The sequence below is a fragment of the Ictidomys tridecemlineatus genome, chromosome 10 (genome assembly GCF_052094955.1).
Source record: "Ictidomys tridecemlineatus isolate mIctTri1 chromosome 10, mIctTri1.hap1, whole genome shotgun sequence".
Lineage (NCBI taxonomy): Eukaryota > Metazoa > Chordata > Mammalia > Rodentia > Sciuridae > Ictidomys > Ictidomys tridecemlineatus.
In genome coordinates, this window is record NC_135486.1 from 12,845,900 (window position 1) to 12,867,701 (window position 21,802).

General features: G+C 33.6%; 1 protein-coding gene across 5 annotated transcripts in view; it reads right to left on the reverse strand.

Annotated features, from left to right (window-relative positions):
• Acbd6 (acyl-CoA binding domain containing 6) overlaps positions 1–21,802 on the reverse strand; it is a 150,848-nt gene that overhangs the window by 99,509 nt on the left and 29,537 nt on the right. The window contains exons 4-5 of one of the 5 annotated variants that reach the window (XR_013426414.1): positions 3,480–3,660; positions 1,337–1,496 (exon numbers count right to left, since the gene is read on the reverse strand). The exons of 3 other annotated variants lie outside the window; for them this stretch is intronic. The gene's annotated coding sequence lies outside the window, so the exon portion shown is untranslated. Of the gene's footprint in view, positions 1–1,336; positions 1,914–3,479; positions 3,661–21,802 lie in introns of all 5 variants that reach the window. One more of the 5 variants, XR_002483361.3, reaches the window with a different exon arrangement.

Genomic DNA, 21,802 nt, shown 5'->3' on the forward strand with positions numbered 1-21,802 from the left:
TTATTGTGCTGCAAATCAAGCTTTCTCTATTTCACAGGTTTTCACCAATGTAACTAACATCTTGACAAAGTTAAATCTTCTAATTCATGAAAACAATCTGTATTTCCACTTATTTAGGTTTTTGTTTTCAATATAGTTCTCATTCTACAATCTTTCACCTCCTTGGTTACAATTATTCTTGAGTATTTTATTCTTCATTATCTCTGTTTTGATTTGCCTGAAGTATTTTGCCCTCACTTTTTTTGTATTAACATGAGATTCATATAACATAAAATCAACTACCTGAAAGTGTATAAATGAGTAGCATTATCATATTGACAATGTTGTGCAACCACCACCCCTGTCTAAGTGGGATATTCATCATCCCAAATAAACTCTGAACCCATAAGCAGTTTTCCCCCACCCCATCCCCCAAACACTGAATCATCAATCTATCTTCTGTCTCTATGGATTTATCCATTCTGGATATTTCATATAAATGGAATCATGTATAATGTGATCTTTTACCTCTGGCTTCTCTTGCTTAGCATGTTTTTAAGGTTCATTTATATTATGGCATGTTCTTCATTCCTTTTTATGGTAGAGCAATATTCTATGCTACGTATATACTACTACCACATTCTATTTGTTCACTCTTCAGTTGCTGAACATTTGGATTGTTTACAATAGTGCTGCCATGAACATCTTGTACAAGTATTAGAGCACCTGTTTTCTTTCTTTTTTTTTTTAAATGAGGTTGTGGCTTTTTTTTTTTTAAAGAGAGAGAGAGAGAGAGAGAGAGAGAGAGAGAGTGTGTGTGTGTGTGTGTGAGAGAGAGAGAGAGAGAGAGAGAGAGAGAGAGAGAGAGAGAGAATTTTTTAATATTTATTTTTTAGTTTTCGGCGGACACAACATCTTTGTTTGTATGTGGTGCTGAGGTTGAACCTGGGCCGCACACATGCCAGGTGAGCGCGCTACTGCTTGAGCCACATCCCCAGCCCTAGAGCACCTGTTTTCAATTCTTTTGAGTATATATCTTAGGAGTAGTACTGCTGGATCAGATGGTACTAACTTTTTGAGGAACCACCAAACTTTTCCACAGTCACTGAACATTTTACATCCCCTTCAATAATATAAGATGGTTTCTTCACATCCCCACCAACACTTATTGTTGTTTTTATAAAATTATGGTCATCCTAGTGGGTATGAAATGGTATCACACTCTGGTTTTAAGACACCTCTCAAATGACTAATATTTCATATGATTATGGGCCATTCTTTTTGGAGAAATATCTATTTACATCCTCTACCCAGTCATTAGTTGGCTTGCCTTTGGGGAGTTTTAAGAATTACTTACATGTTCTGGATATTAGATCCTTGTTGAATATACAATCTGCAAATATTCTTCCCATTTCTTTTCACTTTCTTGACAGAGTCTTCTTAACAAAAGTTTTTAATATATATGTAATCTTATTTGTTAATTCTTTCTTTTGTTGCTTGAGTTTATGCCGTCATATCTAAGCAGCCAGGATCAAATCCAAGGTTATTAAGATCTACTCATATGATTTCTTCAAAGACTTTTATAATTGTAATTTTATTAATTAAGCTGAGGATCCATTTTGAGCTAATTTTATGTGTATGTTATATGACAGGAATGCATTTTCATTCTTTTGCAAGTGGATATCCAATTGTCCCTACATTGTTAAAGAGATTATTCTTTCCCCAATGAATGGTTCTGGTACCACCCTTACTGACCATAAACTTGAGAGTATATTTCTAAACTCTCAATTCTATTCCATTGGTCTATATGTTTACCCCCCTGCCAGTTCCACACTACTTAACTGTGGCTTCGAAGCTTCCAATTTTTTTTTTCAATACTGTTTTGACTATTTGACACCCTTTGTAATTCCATATGAAGATTAGCTTTTCTATTTCTGGAAAAAAAAAAAGATGGGTAGATTTTGATAGCACTGAATCCACACAGATTTGGGCTTAACTAACATCTTGACAAAATTAAATCTTTCAATTCATGAACACAATATGTATTTCCACTTATTTAGGTTTTTGTTATCAATATAGTTTTCACTATACAATCTTTCACCTCCTTGGTTAAAATTATTCTTGAGTATTTTATTCTTTTGTGCCACTATAAATGGAAATATTTATCTTCATTTCCATTACTGGAGAGTCCACTGCTGGTATATAAAAACACAATAATTTGTGTATGTTGTTCTAATATCTTGCAAATTTGCTAAATTAGTCATCAACTCTAGTAGTTTGTGAATTATCTGAATTTTCTATATATAGGATCATGTCATCTGCGAACAGATAGTTTTTACTTTTGCCTTTCCAATTTGGATGCTATTTAATTATTTTCTTAGCTCGAATTTACAGTAAAATATTGGGTTCAATGGTGAAACCAAGCACTCATGTCTTATTGCTAATCTTAGGTAGAAAGGTTTGAATCTTTCAACACGGAGTACAATGCCACCTCTGAGTTTTCCATATAGGCCCATTATCACATTAAACAAATTTCACTTTCATTTTTGAAAGCTATTGTGACTGGGTAGAAGATAACAGACTGATAGTCTTTTCCTTATGATGTCAACCTGTTGACCTCAGACCTCTGTAAAGAAATCTGGTGTAGTTCTACTTTTGTTCCTGTCTCATGTTTTTTTTTTTTTTTTTTGGTCTGGTTGCTTTCAAGCTTTTCTCTATTTCACAGGTTTTCCCCCATGTAATGATGATGATGTGGTGTTGGTATATGGTTTCATTATGTTTCTTTCTTTTTAAAATTTTTTATTTATATATGACAGTGGAATGCATTACAATTCTTATTATACATATAGAGCACAATTTTTCATATCTCTGGTTGTATACATAGTATATTCACACCAATTTGTGTCTTCATACCTGTACTTTGGATAATAATGATCATCATGTTTCACCATCATTAATAATCCCCTGCCCCCTCCCTTCCCCTCCAACACCTCTGCCCTATCTAGAATTCATCTACTCCTCCCATGCTCCCTCTCCCTATGCTTGGGGTTCAGTGAAGCTTCTTGGATCCATGGGATTTTAGCAGGGATTCTCAACAAGGAGAAACTTTTAGTCCTCCCCTGCCAACCCTCTAGCATTGCTGCCACCTCCCCACCCTAAACATTTGGCAATATCTAGGGAAGTTTTTGTTGTTACAACTAGGCAGCACTATTGGCATTTAGTGAATCAGAACCAGGGTTGCTGCTAAATGTCATATTTTGCAAAGAATAGCCCTCTACAGCATTGAATTTTCTGACCCAAAATAGCAATGTTTCAAGATTGAAAAACTCTGGTGTATAGTTTTTAGCAATGTTTAGAATTTATGATATTATTCATTATTATTAGTTTTTGTTTTCTCCTCTGTCTTTCTGGAATTCCAAATATATGCTACATTGCTTGATATTTTCCCATAGCTCACTGGATTTTCTTCATTTCTTGATTAGTCTTTTTATGCTCTGTACCTCATTTTGATTAGTTTCACTTCAAGTTCACTGATCTTCTCTAAGCAAGGCCAAAATGCTGTTGTTAATCCTCTCATATATTTTTCACTTCAGATAATGTATTTTTCCAACTCCAGAATTTTCAGCTTGGGTTTTTTAATCTTCCACTTCTCTGTATTTCGCTCATGTTTTCACCCACTTTCTAGAACAAATAAGAATGTATTTATCGTAAGTGTCTTCATGTCTTTGGTATTTCATCATCTTTTCAATCTGGCATCTGCATTTATGAATAGGTTGTTCTCCTGTGTCATATTTTCCTGGCCCCCCCCTTTCCTGCTTAAAAGACTGTCAGCCAGGCATTGTATATTTTCAACAATGCTTTCTGGATTTTTCTGTGTTCCTTTAAATTATATTGGTCTTTATTTTGGCATAAATTCCTTGGTATCAGTCTGATCCTTTGGAATCTCATTTTTAAGCTCTGTTAAGGCAGAAGAGCAGTCTTTAGTGTAGGGCTTAATTTAGCACTTACTACTAAGGTGAAACCTTTCTGAGACCTCTACCATACATCCCATATATTTTTTTGCACTCTGACTTATAGAAACAAAATATGCTATATCAGTTCCAGGAATTGTGCAACCTACTGCTTTTCTGTGTTTCTTTCCCCAGACTGTTAGTTTTCTTCTCATAAACACAGAGACTAGTATTCAGCCAAAGGGATCAAACATAGATCTCTGGAACTCTCTATCTAGGAACAACTTCTAATAATTGGACAATAAGTTTTCTACTTAGGACAAGAAGTGTTCTACTCCTTCCTTCTACTTCCTCCTACAGAAATGGCGTTAGCAGTCATCACTGTTTGTGGTCTATTTCTGTTGCCTCTGATCAACTTGTTGTGCTACAGATATTAACCAAGAACTTTTGGTTATGCTATCCTAGTTATTTTGTTAAGAAAAAATTGGGGACTTTGAAAAAACTGTGCTATAGCTACTACCACCTTGCCAGAATTCCAAAAACCATACAAATTTTGTGATGGAATGCATTAAAAATGAGAATAGGAATACTAAGGGAAATAAATTAGTATTGCTAAACTAATCTTTTCCATTACTTTTGCCTTTATCCAATTATTACTAGAATACATGATTTCATGAAAGATAGGTAGAACAACTGAAAAGGCAAGACAAGTTTAATGAACACATAATTTGTGGCTTACCCAGTTTTCTGAATACTATCTCAGCATTTTAATAGCTTCCCATACTGTGAATCCTAACTTCTCAGAGCAGAATTTCCAAAACCTCATTTCTCAGACTTATTTGCAGCTATGACATGCAAGCCCATACTTTAGATTTCAAACAACTAAAGTACAAACATATAGAATAAAGCAACATGTCATTGAGCCACAAGTCACACTTCTTGATTCAAAACTCAAACTTTGGTTGATATGGTCCCACTAGCAAAAGCAGGGCATATACCCAGACATGCTGGTCCATGTTTGTAATCCAAGCTACTCAGGAGACTGAGGCAGAAGGACTGCAAATTTAAAGCCAGTCTGGGCAACTTAGTGAGATTTTGTCTCAAAATAAAAAATAAAAAGTGCTAGGCATGTACTTTAGCAGTAGATTGCTTGCCTAGCATGTGCAAAGCCCTGGGTTCAATTCCTATTACTTTGCCAAAAAAAAAAAAAAGTAGCATCTGTCACAAGCAAGACTTAGGTAACTAGATCAAATTTATATGAATTCATATTTAAATACAGAGAGTAATATTAATGTCACCAGAAAATTCACAAATGGAATATTATCAATTGACAAATAGCTCTTTTTTTTTGTAGTTGTAGATGGACAGAATACCTTTATTTTATTTATTTTTATACAGAACTAAGGATCGAATTCAGTGTCTCACAGGTGCCAGGCAAGTACTCTGTCACTGAGCTACAGACCCAGCCCTAAGTAACAGCTCTATAAATATAATATCTATAGCTTTGTTATTGCTTCTTTAAAAGTATATATTTGTGACTTTATCAGATATGAAAATTTGTAGGTTTAAAACATTTAACAAATATACAAAGATTAAAAATATCTGAGTTGGGTGTCTGCTGTAGGTGTTTTGTAGATATTCTTTATTAGATTAAGAAACTTTCCATTAACTGTTGAGAATTTTTATCATGTCAAATCTTATTTTCTCAAAATAATCATATAATTTTTTTCTCCTTATTTCATTAATATCACAAATCACTTTGCTTTTCCAAAGTTAAACTACCTTTACATTTCTGGAATTGATTCAATTTCTTCAAGATATGTTATTATTTTTATTTGCTGCTGGAGCTGATTTAATACATTTTAAGAGCTTTTTCACTTATTTTAATGAGAATAACTGACATGTGTTTTCCTTTTTTAAAAAAAATACCATTCTTGACAGATTTTTTAAAAAATATTTATTTTTTAGTTGTAGTTGGACACAATATCTTTGTTTAATTAATTTATTTTTATGTGGTGCTGAGGATTGAACCCAGGGCCTCGCACGTGCTAGGCGAGTGCTCTACTGCTAAGCCAGAACCCCAGCCCCTCTTGACAGATTTTTAAAAAATATTTATTTCTTACGTTTTAGGTGGACACAATATATTTATTTTACATTTATGTGGTTCTGAGGATCGAACCCAGTACCTCACGCATGTGAGGCCAGCACTCTACCACTGAGCCACAATCCCAGTCGCATCTTGACAGATTTTTGCTGTCAAGCTTATTCTAGCCTTACAAAAAGAATCTGGAAGTGTTCCCTCTTTTTCCATTATCCAGAAAGACTGGATAATATTGCCAATCATTATTTCTTCCTTAAACATCTGGAAGAAGCGATGTGCCAATGAAACTGTTCTGACCTGAGTTTCCTCTGCAGTAAGTTTTTAAATTAAAGATTCAATTTCTTTAATAAATGTAGGACTATTCAGATTTTCCACTTCTTTCTGTGATGTTTAGCAATTTTTTTCCCTGAGAAATTTGTCCATTTTTCCTAAGCAACTAACTTATTTGGCTATAGTTACATACAAGATTTACTTATTAATTTTTGGATTTTTAAAGTAATTTGGTTATGTCTTTTCTCTCTTCAACAGTCATGCTAGGATTTTACTAATCTTTTTAAAAAAGCAACTTTGGCTTTAATTTTTTTTCAAGTACATATTTGTTTCCTATTTCATTGACTTTTCTTTAAATTTAACTTTTTTGTTCTTTTTTTGTGGCTTCTTAAAATGGAAGCTCAAAGCTCTATATCCTTTCTGGGAATTCCAAACTATTCAAGAAAAAACTTATTAAGAATACATATTCAGAAATATTCTTAACTTTTAATGTATTATTTAAACATTTTTTTAATTGTAGTTGAACACAATACCTTTATTTATTTTTATGTGGTGCTGAGGATCAAACAAGCACCTCACACTAGCTAGGTGAGTGCTCTACCGCTAAGCCGCAACCCCAGCCCCTAATGTATTATTATTTTGTAGCTTCCCATTTGAAAGAGAGATGTAGTCATGTTTCACCAAATAGGAAGTTCATGAGTGCAAAGAAATGGCGCAAAATAAAAATTCCTACACAAGATTCTTCCTCTTGTTTAGGTATAAGCTAAGGTTTATCTCAAGACTGAAATACACAGGGCATGGAGAGATAAATTAAAAAAAAAAAACATTTCCCCAGACAATATATTTGAGTTCCTCTACAATAAGTAAAAAGCATCTTATGGAACTGTTTCTGGTCTTATAAATACTTAACTTTTGAAGGGAACAAACAGGAATCCTTTTTTCCAGTTTACTAAATAGTTCATACTTTGCCAATTAAAAGTCCTTATTCCAATGTCACTCTTCTCAATGCAGCCTACCCTTACCACTTAATTTAAAATTACATACCAATACTGATTTCATCTTATACTCTCAATGGTAAAATTTTAAGTCCAGTTTGTGCTAATATATCCTAGGGACTTATAAAAGTGCCTGGCACACATATTTACTGCATGTGACTAAAAAAAGAAAAATAACTTCAAATAATGTGAATTTTTACTTAAGAACAAATTTTAATTGAGTATGAATTTTAGAATGATGAGACACACTGTGTTTGGATCCTACTCTGTACTTGTCAGCTGTGTGACTTCAGACTAAATTACCAAATTTCCTAAGCAAATAAAAATAATATCTGTTTCATAGGATGGTGGTGAGAAGTAAATAAAGTACTTAACACACTCAGCACTATGCATAGCACATAGTAAAGAGTTCAGTAAATAAGCCTAATAATTATTTTTACTATCACTGAGTGCCTTAACCAAAAGACATGTGTACATGGATCAGTATGAACCTTCATCAAAGTTTCCAGTGGCAAAGTCAGTCTCTGATCCTATCCTATATACCTTCATTAGTGGTTGACTTATGCAATAATAAAACACACTAATGGAATTCAGTGAAAGGTAGTTCATACACGAGAGGACACAATTGAGATTAAAAGAAAATGCTAACATTGGAATAGTATATTGAATTAAATAAAATGGAATTTAATATGGGTTCACATAAAGTACTGAATTTAGCACAGAAGAGACACTGCATAAAAGAGTATGTAAAAAGATGAGATTGTAAACCACTGAAAATTAATGAATTAAATTTGTAATGTGGCTGCCAAAAGTGTGAAGATAGTTTTAAGCTACATCAGCACAAGTATAGTATTCAAATAAGAAAACTGTTTTCTCCTATATTAGTTACGCAGTGTCTCAATAGTCTGCTCAATTCCAATAGTCACCCTGTAAATGTGGAATCAGGAGACTGATACTTGTTCACATGAGAATGACTGGAATGGTAGTGAGACTGATAGCAATGAGGGTGGAGAACAATTTTAGAAATTGGGGATATTTGGCCTGAAGAAGAGGAAGCTTAAAGCTCTCTTAAGACATGTGAAAGACCGTTTATGTAGATTTACTTTATATGGGCCTCAAAAGCAAAAATGTAACAAATTAGAAAAAATAACAAAAAAAAACAGTAAAATAGATTTTGGCCTAATAGTTGTTTAATAACAGTGCCATTCTGTAAATTTTTCATGATTAGGAGGTTTTCAACAGAAGATTAAAGATGATTGTATGCTGGAATAATCTACAGACAGAAAGTCAGTCTAGACAACCACTACAGCTCTTTCTAACAATAAGATCACAGCCTTACAATTAGAGAAGAAATACAATTTTAAAAAATTTAAAAGACCTATTTAAAGGGCCAACAAACACTTGAAAAGATGCTCAATATTATTAGTCATAAGGGAAATGCAAATCCAAGTCACAAAAAGATACCTCTTTAGACCCAACAGGATAGCTAGCTATAATCAAAAAGAGAAAATAACAAGTATTAGCAAGTACGTAGAGAAACGAGGACCCTCACTCACTACTGATGGGACTGTAAAGTGAAGTATTATAGCCATTTTGGAAAATAGTCTGATGGTTCCCCAAAAGTTAAACACAAGATTTACTGGTTTGCACTTATATTCTTGAAAGATACAATCCCAAATGTCATAATCCCAAATCTTGAAAATGTAGACCAATACCCTAAAAATATAATTCTGGAAAAATAGTTCAAGAATCTCTAAAAGACATTTGCATTGTTGAAAGGAAATTTGTTTGAGAAGCATAAAAAAAAACTCAGCAGAGCACTTCATATGTCATTTTACACATAGTCAATAATAACATATACTTTTGCAAGCATACACACTCAGGTATGCTAACAATAGCCACGTGGTGTAAGTTTTCACCAGGTAAACTATATTTATGAAGAAATAGGTCCAAATATGAAAGGTCTAAATGCATATCATATGCACCTAGCTTTATAACAATTGTCACCTGAAATACTTTCATGGACATCCTAAGTCTTTAGATGACTTGTAATAGTTTATCACCACATAAGAGCTACAGTATTGAAAATTTTTTTTTTCACAAATGAAATGTACAAAAAAGACATCTCTGCATTTACTGAGGAAGTTCTAACATTTTTACACATACAATTCTAATGCACAAGGTCAACACAGTAGTAACACACTTATGCAAAGTCAAATTTTTAAAAAAAAGCATAAAATGTTTTAGAAAAAAGTTGAATGTACACTAGCCCAAACATTTTAATGGTACTTAGTGAGCTATCGCATAGCTGCTTAGCTGTATTTGAGCTTTTATAGTCATTGTATAATGGAAAATTCTTCCTTGCAAAAGTTGCCAATATCACTTTCTGAAAAACAAATCACTATATATTTAAAAAAAAAACCTTGCTCTGTCTTTATTTTTTAATAGTTTTTTTCTCAGCCCATATTAAGACTGATTTTTTTTTAAAGAGAGAGATGAGAGAGAGAGAGAGAGAGAGAGAGAGAGAGAGAGAGAGAGAGAGAGAATTTTTTTAATATTTATTTTTTAGTTTTCGGCAGACACAACATCTTTGTTTGTATGTGGTGCTGAGGATCAAACCTGGGCCGCACGCATGCCAGGCGAGTGCGCTACCACTTGAGCCACATCCCTAGCCCCCACTATATATGTAATGTAAAAATTCTTATACTAAACAGTATAAACTTCAGACTCCCTTTTTTCCATTTGTAGATTAAACGGGATAATACTTAATTCTGTCATTTCAATCTTTTTTAAAGATGTATCACCCTTAATTTATTTTTAAAAATTTTTTATTAATTTTTTTATTTATATACGAAAACAAAATGCATTACAATTCATATTACACAATTATAGAGCACAATTTTTCATCTCTCTGGTTGTATACAAAGTATATTCACACCAATCTGTGTCTTGATACATGTACTTTGAATAATGATGTCCATCATATTCCACCATCATTTCTAACCCCATGTCCCATCCCTTCCCCTCCAACCCTTCTGTCCTATCTAGAGTTCATCTATTCCTCCATGTGCCCCGCAAACCCACTATGAATAAGCTTCCTTATATCAGAGAAAACATTCGGCATTTGGTTTTTTGGGATTGGCTAACTTCATTTAGCATTATCTTCTTTAACTCCATCCATTTACCTGCATATGCCATGATTTTATTCTCTTTTATTGCTGAGTAATATTCCATTGTGTATATATGCTACATTTTTTCTTTCCATTCATCTACTGAAGGGCATCTAGGTTGGTTCCATAGTTTAGCTATTGTGAATTGTGCTGCCATAAACATTGATGTGGCTGTGTCCCTGTAGTATGCTGTTTTTAAGCCCTTTGGGTATAGACTGAGGGATAGCTGGGTCAAATGGTGGTTCCATTCCCAATTTTCCAAGGAATCTCCATACTGCTTTCCATATTGGTTGCACCAATTTGCAGTCCCACCAGTAGTGTATGAGTGTACCTTTTTCCCCACATCCTCGCCAACACTTATTGTTGTTTGTGTTCATAATAGTTGCCATTCTGACTGGAGTGAAATAAAATCTTAGAGTAGTTTTGATTTGCATTTCTCTAACTGCTAGCAATGAAGAGCATTTTTTCATATATTTGTTGACTGATACTTCTGAGAAGCATCTGTTCAAGTGCTTGGTCCATTTATTGATTGGGTTATTTGTTTTTTTGATGTTTAGCGTTACAGACTGGTAGACCAATGGTACACAATAGAGGACATAGAGACTAACCCACAAAATTACAATTATCTTATATTAGACAAAGGCGCCAAAAATGTGCACTGGAGAAAAGATGGCCTCTTCAACAAAAATGGTGTTGGGAATACTGGAAATCCATATGCAACAAAATGAAACTCAGCCCCTATTTCTCACCATCCACAAAACTCAACTCAAAATGGATCAAGGAATAAAACCAGAGACCCTGCATCTAGTAGAAGAAAAAGTAGACCCTAATCTCCATCATGTTGGATTAGGCCCCAACTTCCTTAATAAGATTCCTGTGGCGCAAGAATTAAAATCAAGAATCAATAAATGGGATGAATTCAAACTAAAAAGTTCCTTCTCAGCAAAATAAACAATCTGTGAGGTGAATACAGAACCTACATCTTGGGAGCAAATTTTTACTCCTCACACGTAAGATAGAGCACTAATCTCTAGGGTATATAAGGAACTCAAACGTCATTTCAATCTTAATATTATATAACTTAGCTACTTTGGGATGGTCTTAGAAAGTTTTCCTAATTTGTTCCATTTTCTGACACCTCTCTAAAAACAAAATGGCAAGGGCTGGGGATGTGGTTCAGAGGTAGAGCTGCCTGCCTAGCATGCAGGAGGCCCTGGGTTCAATCCCTATTACCCCTACTGGCTGGTCCCCATGGCAGGACACTTTAATTAGAATACTTTCTTCTTTTTAGTTTATGCCTAGTCTATTTTTATTAGATTTGTGGAAGAATAAAGTTAAACTTTAGTCTATTAAAAAAACTGACAATTTAAAACAAAGGAGAAAAATTTAAAAAACAAAACAAAAAACTGAAAAGAAAATTCAGCACACAAAAAGTATATTATAGCAACAGATTATGGGCAATTGTGTGTAGGTAATCCATAAGAGCCCGCTGACTATGACAATCATTACTGCATTTTTGAAGTCTTGGATTACAATGAATAGCTGCCTCTACCCCTTTCACCAATATATACACAACCCCCGCCCCTCCAGTGTCCCTTTTAGGGCATGGCTATGTTCAAAGAATATGTTCATATTCATTTTCTGTATGGTGCTCCTTTTTTTGAAATTATTTTATGATTCAAAATATACCAACATAATTGTTCCCTATTAACTTATATCATCTTCTCTTCTGTGCCATGCTTCTGTGCTATTTTGGGTATGTGGAAATCCGTTCCACACGTACTCATTTACAGACCACACATTTGGCAGAAACAGTACCAGTTAGTGATTGAACAATTACACACTGGGTATCTTTTTATCCTGCTGTGTACATAATTATTTTTTAACCAATCAGTAACTCCTGGCTTCTTCAGACAAATGCAGTTTAATTCATTAAAAGCTCCAGAATTTCATGAGCCTGGAAGGAATGCCAATGCAGACAAATGATGCATTTTAAATATGATTTTTTGTTAATGGCATATTGTGTGCTCTGCCTACTCATATGAATTTTCCATCAAATGTGTTGGGATGAATGGAAAAAAACAAACTTTATTGGTAATACTCTGAGATTCACTTTTAGAAGCCTGGTCACATCTAATTCCAAACATCATTATGGTTTAGGGATCCCACTAAAATCTATTTTCTTTTGCAAAAGTCCACCAAATCTCCAAATAAGTATTTATAAATATCACTTTTTCTTCACTTTTTCTACTCATTAGTACATACATAAAAAGATAAATTCTAGAATTTTAGGATCTAACCAGGGCATGAATTGTACATATTTGACAAAAAAAAAAAAAAGTGAGGAGAGTTTCAAAAAGTGCCAACCAGCAGCCATAGTGAAAATGCATGAATTTTTCTCTTAGATTTAGTGGTAAATATAAGTTTATCTTCTTTGACAGTCAAATCTCTTTTTAAAAAAAAAAGTTTGTTTTATAACATCAGAGGAACCTCTGTATCGGAGTGTCTTTGATTCAAAAGGTCACTGAGCTTCCTGAATTATTTTTATTCTCTGATACAGGGTATATTTGAAGGCAAGCATGGCACTATGGGTGAAGGGGCAAAATTTAACAGTTATCTTGCACATAACTGAAACACACTCATCCTTTCTCCAGAATCCAGTATCCCTCTTATACAGACTTTATTTTTCAAGGGGAATTCCAGTTTTCAGGATTTGGGCTTTCTGGCAGGATTTCAACATCTTTGAGGATTAGCATTTCTTAGAATGTGATCTTTAAGGATTTTGGATTTCAATCTTTCAAAATTTCAATATTCACGATTATGGTGTTTGGATTATATCTTTTGGAATTATGATCAGTGTTTGACCCAGCAACTCCCCTCCTAAATATATGCTTATAAGAAGTGTAGGCAAATGTCCACACAAAAACTTACAAATGAAGTTTGTAGCAGCATTATTCAAAAGAGCCAAATGATGGAAATAACTCAACTGTCCCACAATAGAAAAATGGGTAAATAAAATGTGCTATGTCCATACAACAGATTATTCAGCCATAAAAAGAAATAAAGTATTGGTACAAGCTATTAACATGGAAGAACCCTGAAGACATGCTAATGAAAGAAGCCTGTCACACAAGACCACATACTACACTGTTTCACTTGAACTGTCCAGAATAGGCTCATCTATTGAAACCAAAAGTAGATTAGTGTTTGCTTAGGACTTGGAGAAATGAGGAACCTGAAACTAAGAGTCAAGGGTATAGAGTTGCTTTTTGACAATGTTTTAAAATAGATCATGACGATGGTTGTACAATTTTGTGAAGATGCTAAAAACCAACCAACTGAACACTTAAATGGGTGAAATATATGAGAAGTAAACTATAATGTGTCTTAATTTAAAAAGTACCCCAAAAGAATATGAAGTTTAAATGTAACAGGTGAAGGCATATATAGTTTATACCTTAACTAGCCTAATCAGCTCATCACATCATTATTATTATAATTAGTTAAAAAATGATGACCTTGGGAGATTAAATAAATTAAAAAACTGTGTTTAGTAAACTATGTTTGAAGAAGCTAGGAAATATCATCATAGTAAAAAGAATTTACACCTAAAATAGAGGGAAAAAAGGGGCTTTAAAAAGGCAAACTTGGTTAGATGCAAAATTCACTTGCACAGAATACAATCATAAATTTCACAACATTTCAGTCAACAACAGACTGCACATATGACTGGCCGGCAAGCTGACATTAACTAGTGATGTACAGTTGTCTTAGTTTGTGTAAGTATGCCCTATGGTGTTCACACAATGAGAAAATCACCTAATGATGCATTATCAGAATATATCCCTATTGCTAAGTAAGGGATGATTATAATTTATTCACCAGGTCTGAAGTAAAGTAATCATTACTGTAATGGGTTATCCCCAACCTAGAGTCACTAGAGGAAGATTTGTCCTGTCACTATAATTACAATATGAAATTAATTCTAGATCATACAGGGGATTTAATATATATTTAATTTTAAAAAGGTAACACAAACTTTGAATTACATTTCCTGAACTGTTACCATTATGGTACAAATCCATAAAGGAAATGTATTCATAATTAATTTTTCAGAAATATAATCGCTAAATCTGCAAATCTTTTTTGTTTTCATCTTATTACTGTCAGATTTATTCAGGTCTTACAGAAAAATATAAAAAAGCCAATTTTATATTTTTGAATGTTCCAAATATACAAGTTTATAAGCAAAACCTTCAGAAAAGTTTCAGAACATATCTTCTCATTTCTAACTCTATATTGAGGCCTGGCACAATTGCCCCCAGGGAAAGAAACTTTGGCAGACAGTAAATGTACTTGACAGCAGCAATTACATGCAAGGCTGGAGATTAGAAGACCATTACTGTGTGTGCAGTAATTGCTCCAGTATTTTCTACTGAGAGTCAGTTTGAAGAGAATCCACAGCAAAACTTTACATAGGATACAGTATGGTTCATGAACTCCACCCTGAGAAAGCAATGAAAAGTGTGAACACACTGGTTATAGGCACAGCAGGCATATAGAATACTCCTTTGATTAAAGACTGACAAAAGATGAAATAAGAACACTAGTATGTAATTCTAAACACTTTTACCTTTCAATTAAATATGAAGAATATCAGAAAGACTGACACAACAAGTGTGACTAAATGTTGATCTTCAGTTAGAGTCCAAGTAAATTATATTTTATAACATCACCCTAAAACAAAAGCTTACCCAGTATTGATATTATATTCAATAAAAGACTTTGGAAACCTAAAAACACCAGTAAGACAGCAGAAATAAGAAACTTTTACCAAAAACAGTACCCACAAAAGACAGCAAGCTAAACATACATCCACAGCCCACTGTCCCCAGTACAGCTACCACCGGAGAGCAGCTCAACAACCAACTAGCATGGCAGAAATCGTGGGCAGACCAAAAAAGAAAGCATAAAAGGGCAAGAGATCCATAAGCCCAAAGGTAGGGACAGAAATTCACCCTGACAGAAAATCTGAATCTCCAGGAGTTCAACCAACTAGTGAAGGTGGATTCCATTGACAAGTACAGAGGGGCCACACCTGTAATAGTCTATATATAGTTCCCATACCTGGTTGATCTGTTTACTCTGGCAGTCCTAAACCATCCTGGACTCAACTGCCACCTGTCTCTATGTTGAAGAGGAACATACATTTTCTCAGCATCATCTGGAGTCCTAAGAAAAGAAAGGTTTCTCTTTTACTCCATCTCATCTAATCCCAGTAGAAGGATAAGAGATTGCTAGCTCACTGGCCCACCAGACTAGTTAAAAAACTCCATCCTCCTTTCCCTGTTAATTAATGCTTAAAAGACCTCAATAATTAGATCTAGTGCTAAGGAAACTTACAATCAAGAGGCAGAGAAAAATTACAATCAAGAACAAGAGGCTAGAGAGAATCAGAACAAAATGCTTCTTTTGAGGGAGGCAAAATGAAATGAAACAGAAAAGAACTCTCATATAATAAAATGTAACAAAACACAGGCAAAGACAACAATAAATTCATTATTCTATTAAAGTCTGTTGTAACACCAGTAAAAACTTTTTTTTTTACCACTATTGATAATATAACCTTAGCTTAATATAGCTCTTTTACAGCATGGCTCAAAATAACCCTTCAATCAATAAGTATAATTCAGCAACTGAAATGTTTTCAAAAAGACAATGAAAAAATATTCACACTTGTTAAAACCACATTCAGAAAGGATACACACCATAGTATGAAGCATAATTTGTGTTAATAAATATCTCTAACTTATTTCTCAACTCAATTTAACACAGAAAGTACTTTTAAGCACTTAGGTCTTAAACATTGAGCTCATCATCAAAGAGTACATTAATCAAAACACTTAATGTAACCAGGAATTTAGGATACGTTGTCATATAAAACAGAAAAGAAACAATATTAGACAAATTAAGAAATATTAAATTGTATACCGTAAATACTACATACAACTGATTTACAGGAAGGGAGAAAATCAGTGTGGACTAGAGGCTTCACAGAGTAAACTAGAATTAACCAACAAACAAGAAACACAGGTAGATACCGTAAAGAAAGCACCTCAGGAAAACAGCATGAGTAAACACAGACATGACAAATTTCCTAATTATGAAGAGTAATGGGGAACAGTGAGGAGGCATGCCAACTGAAGCTAAATTTGCAGTATATAAAGTTAGAGAGGGAAATCTGGATTCATAATGTTGAGAATAATACAGGTTACAGAGGGCCTTGAAAGTAAAAATTTAAAACTTAAGATTTAAGTTAATGGTTTCTAATAGGTTGGGTATAAAACTAATTTTTGCCATCTTCCTCTTAAGCTTCATTGTGAAGAAGACCATGTATTCCGAATCTTCACTGTACATAACACAGTCACACAATGCACCAATTCTTAAAGAACATATAGATTTAAAGTTTTATTAGAATGTTTTATTATGTTTTATAAGAACTTAAAGTTCTAATAAAAGTAATGACATTTTTAAGATCTCAGTACTATAAAGCCCAAAATTATTCATATTAAAAAACTGTAATTATTCATAACATTATAATACTTAAAGTGACAAGTTCATTAGGCAACCTGGTAGTCTAACAGAGAGCTTAAATATTCCAGTTATTTGAGAGAAACCTCCAATAAGGCAGCTCTAGCCCACCTTAACATTTTTATTTTCAAAACAACAGTGAATAATTTAACTTTCTTGGTGCTTTCTCCAGAACTACAACTTACTGTTCTATTTACTCACTTTTCCCTCCAGTTGTAGCTGCACAATTTGTTAAAGGTATCATTCCATGTGAACAGCAATTCATAAAACCAGAAACTGAAATATCCAATTCTAGCTTAGCTAAGGAGACCCAGCTTAAATTAGCACTCACAGCTCACAAATAGCTAATAAACATCTGGTGTAGGCAAAAGAGAAGACTGCTTCTTAATGACTACTCTATTTCCAATATAAAGGTCTTTATATATAGTTTACCAGGGAGTAGGCTCTCACTAATAGCTGTTAGTTTATTTTAAGAAGTGTTCTCACATTCATTTTAGTTTAAACATAGAGTAAGAGGACTTTGGAATTCTATCATCTATCAATATATATGCAATGACAACTTTCTCAAGTTTCATGAAAAACAGGAAAAATTAAAATCAATTTGTTATTTACCTCATCAGTTTTTACAAAATCATTAAATTCTTATTCTGAATTCTGATGGGGATACTTACACAGGGAAAGGACTAACACACCTAGTTGTATTTATGTAACACTACATAATTTTAAATACTTTTCTTTTTTCTGCAGTTCTGAGGACAAAAGGGAAAATCAAACACTTATGACCCTCAAGAAAATATTTAAAGCTGGTAAAGTGCATATTTTTATTTAAGATACTATTTGAGGAGCTAGGGTTGTGGGCTCAGTGGTAGAGCACTTGTCTAGCACGTGTGAGGCACTGGGTTTGATTCCCAGCACCACAAAAAAATAAATTAATAAAATAAAGGCATTGTGTCCATCTACAACTAAAAATATATATTTTTAAAAAGATACTATTTGGGCTGGGGTTGTAGCTCAGTGGTAGAGTACTCACCTTGCATGTGGAAGGCACTGGGTTTGATCCTCAGCACCACAAAAAATAAAATAAAGGTATTGTGTCCACCTACAACTAAAATAAATAAATAAGTAAATGAAGATACTATTTGGGGGTAAATGTTTAATTTATTAAGCTTTAATTCAAAATGTAAGATCAAATTTTAGCATATTATTTATTCTAATTATATATAATTTAAAAGCAATAAATTTAAAAATGAAATGTAAATATAGTGTTATGAGAGGAAAATATATACATAGACCATTTATAATCATAATTCTATAAGATATTACTAGGTATTACTATTTGTATTTGATTTGGCACTTTGCTCATAATGCTTTTTCAACAAGAGCTGAACACTTTGCCAACACTTGGTTTTCTTGCCTTATTGGGGAAGAAAATTAATGCTGTATCTTAGGTGTATTTAAAATTTTAAAATACTTTGTTTTATTATTAAAATAATTATAATCAATCTTTATTAAAATTTACCTTTAATTATTTACCCCTGCACAAAATGCCCATTAAATAGCTCAGGGATGCCAAAAGCTTAAAAAATACTTCCTAATTTGTCCAGAAAACTTGCTGCTTCTAAGTGATTCATTTTTGTTTCCTAGTAGTTATAATCAAGATTATTTAGGTTTCTATTGAAAGGTCAAAGATGAAACACATACAGAGACTACCAATGATAACTTAGCACACAAATCAGCATAAAAGAGGTAACAACCCTCACAGAATAGGAAGAAACTTCCCATTCATTTTATAGGTATTCTTCACTCCTGACCCCATCTAATTACTTGTGGTGCTATTCATTTGTAAGTTGGCTAAAGTAACCGGTAAATACTCCTTTGGGGCATATCATTTGTAATACTGATTTATTGAACTGTTGCCTCATGGTACAGAGGTCTGACCCTGTGTATATAATTAGGCTGCACAGTGTAGAAATGGAATGATGTTCACCATCTTGCTTTATGAAATGGTATAAACATATAAAAGTTATAGTTTATTAAATAAATGGAGAATGTGGGCTTTCCCTAGGTAGTTTGAAAATACCATTTTTAGCAACGTCATAATATATTCAAACTGCTGGTTCACAGTGGTTCTACAAACCGTCTTTGAAACAGGCACCATACTTCATTTTTAGTTATGTATTTCCCCATTTATTCAGTAGCAACTGAGGGCTACTGTCCCCTAACTGTGAATAACTGTGGTGACCCAGACACATATACTTATCTTAACATTAAAATCTAGAGAAGAGGCAAGTCAACTGTCAATTACAAGGAGATAAATATCATCTAAAGAAAAAGTATCAACTATATAGTTTTAAAGTTAAGTTTCATTATTTTTCTCCCAAACCCTACAGGGTAATATTCTCATATATTTTTTCCACCGTTTGCTATGAATCATTCTGGGCTCACAGTTTGTAGCCACAGATTGTCCAACAGGAAAGTTCTGACATAATAATGTAGTGCCATGTTCACAGTGGGTGCTCAATATCCACTGCAAGTACTCAATAATTATTAACCACTAATGAAAAGTCATAAGTGACTAACAGAAAACATGAGACTGTATTTCTTCCTAGACAAATAGTGCACTGTTGATGAATAAATCAATAACAAAACTAAAATATTTGGCTACTGACTATCTGGAATCCAACCTGAAGAAATAATTATATAAGTGTGCAAAATATAAATAGAAATATATTTATCAATGTTACCTATGTGAGAGAAAGTGAAGCAGGTAAACATCCCAAAGAGAATATTGGCTAAATTAAATAAGGTTTATCCATACAACAAAAGACCCAGAAATCATATATGTATACTGACATAGAAAAATTCTAACTGCAGAGTAAAGTGGATTTTTTTAAAAAAATCATCTTAGTATGATCACATTTGGAAGAAAAATAAAATTGTAACTATTTGAGGGTATAGCTCAATGGTAGGATGAACACTTAGTAAGTGTGAGGCCCAGGTTCAATCTCCAGCACCAAACACACACATACAAACATTACTGTAATAATCAGAAAAAGAAAAAAAAAAAAGCTATTTCCTCTTTCGGGGAAAAAAAAAAAAAGACTCTACCAACCAAAGTCACTAAAACTTGGCTAGGTATATTGTAGAGTAGGCAAGCAGTTTTATGACCAGCTCATACATAGGCTCTAATAACTAGGTCCCAGGGATTAATTAGATGAGAGGCAGTAGGGTTAGAAACTCAGGATCTAGAATCAAGTAGAACTGTATTAATATTCTAACTGTATTAATATTCATCATTATTACATATATACAATATCAGGTGTGGTTATGTTTTTTGTTTTTCTTGAAGTTCTCCAGGGCTTGAGTTCCTCATCTATAAAGCAGGAATAATAACATCTACCTCAGGGTAAATAATACAACACTTAGGATAATACCCTGGTTTATAGTAAACCCACATTTGTAAGTGTATCTGTATATATGTACATGTCTATTCAAAAATAATAATACAGTTACAGATTCAGCTTCTACAAAATTTCCAAAGATTAATATTGAACAAACTAAGCACTTTTGTGTATTTTCTATATTCTAAATACATCTGCTATCCAATTTTGATAATCATCCTAGTGCCTATATATTTAAGTAGCAAATTTTTTTTTTCTGTTTCATCAGATGTTCAATGTGGGAAAAAAAATCTTACAGAAATGTATAAAGTAAAAATCTTTGTCTTTCATTACTACTTTCCTCAATCCCATATCATTTCTTTAAATATTGTATTTGTGACCATGTGTGGGCACAAATATACCTGGAGTGTCCAGGGATTTCATTTCTCAAAATGGAATCATACTGACCTGCACTTTATTTTTATTTATTTCTAAAAAATATTTAGATGTTGATGAACTTTTATTTATTGATTGATTGATATGTGGTGCTGAGAATTGAACCCAGGGCCTCACACATGCTAGGCAAGTGCTCTACCAGTGAGTCACAGCTCCAACCCCTGACCTGCACTTTATATCGATATATCACAGACAACTTTTCATATCACTCTTATTATTGCTGGATAGTATTACATTGCATAACATATTATTATTTAACCATCTCCCTATTGATTCTAATTTTTAGTAATGTAAACAATGCTGTAGTGTACATCTGCAAACAAATATCTAGTTCTAGAGCTTGCAGGTGTTTTTATAGAATAGTCTCAGAAATGGGATGGTTAGCTTTTTGGCCTAGATTCCCTACAAAACAGAACCTGAGGCAAATTTTCCAAGTTCACAAATTGTTGGGAAGTAAAATCTCACAATATAAACAATGAGAAGGAAAGGGAGCTGAGGCCCCAAAGAAGGAAAAACAGACACAAGACAGCACTGTTGACAAAGCTGGCTCTATTGACTTTGGACTCAGAGGACGTTTCAGTCAGGGTATGGACCACTGTATCTTGGAATCAGCAAGAAAGGAAGGCAGGGAAAAGCAATTGCCTGACAGTTCTTTCCTGTCTCCTGCCTTCTCTTTGGTCAAAGTTTGCCCCCTGAACTTTTGGGCCTATACCTAATCCCTCCAGGCACCAGACACTGAGACTAAAGTTTCAGCCACACGTCTTCCTATCACCTGAACCTGGAAGTACAGCAGTCAAAGCCCCCATGAGTCTAGTCACTAGGAAGGTCCTGGTAAAGCTGGCCCTCCAAACAAATTATGTGGGTATGTTGTTTAAAATGGTGAAAAAACCATGCCCTGGCAGACTATTGC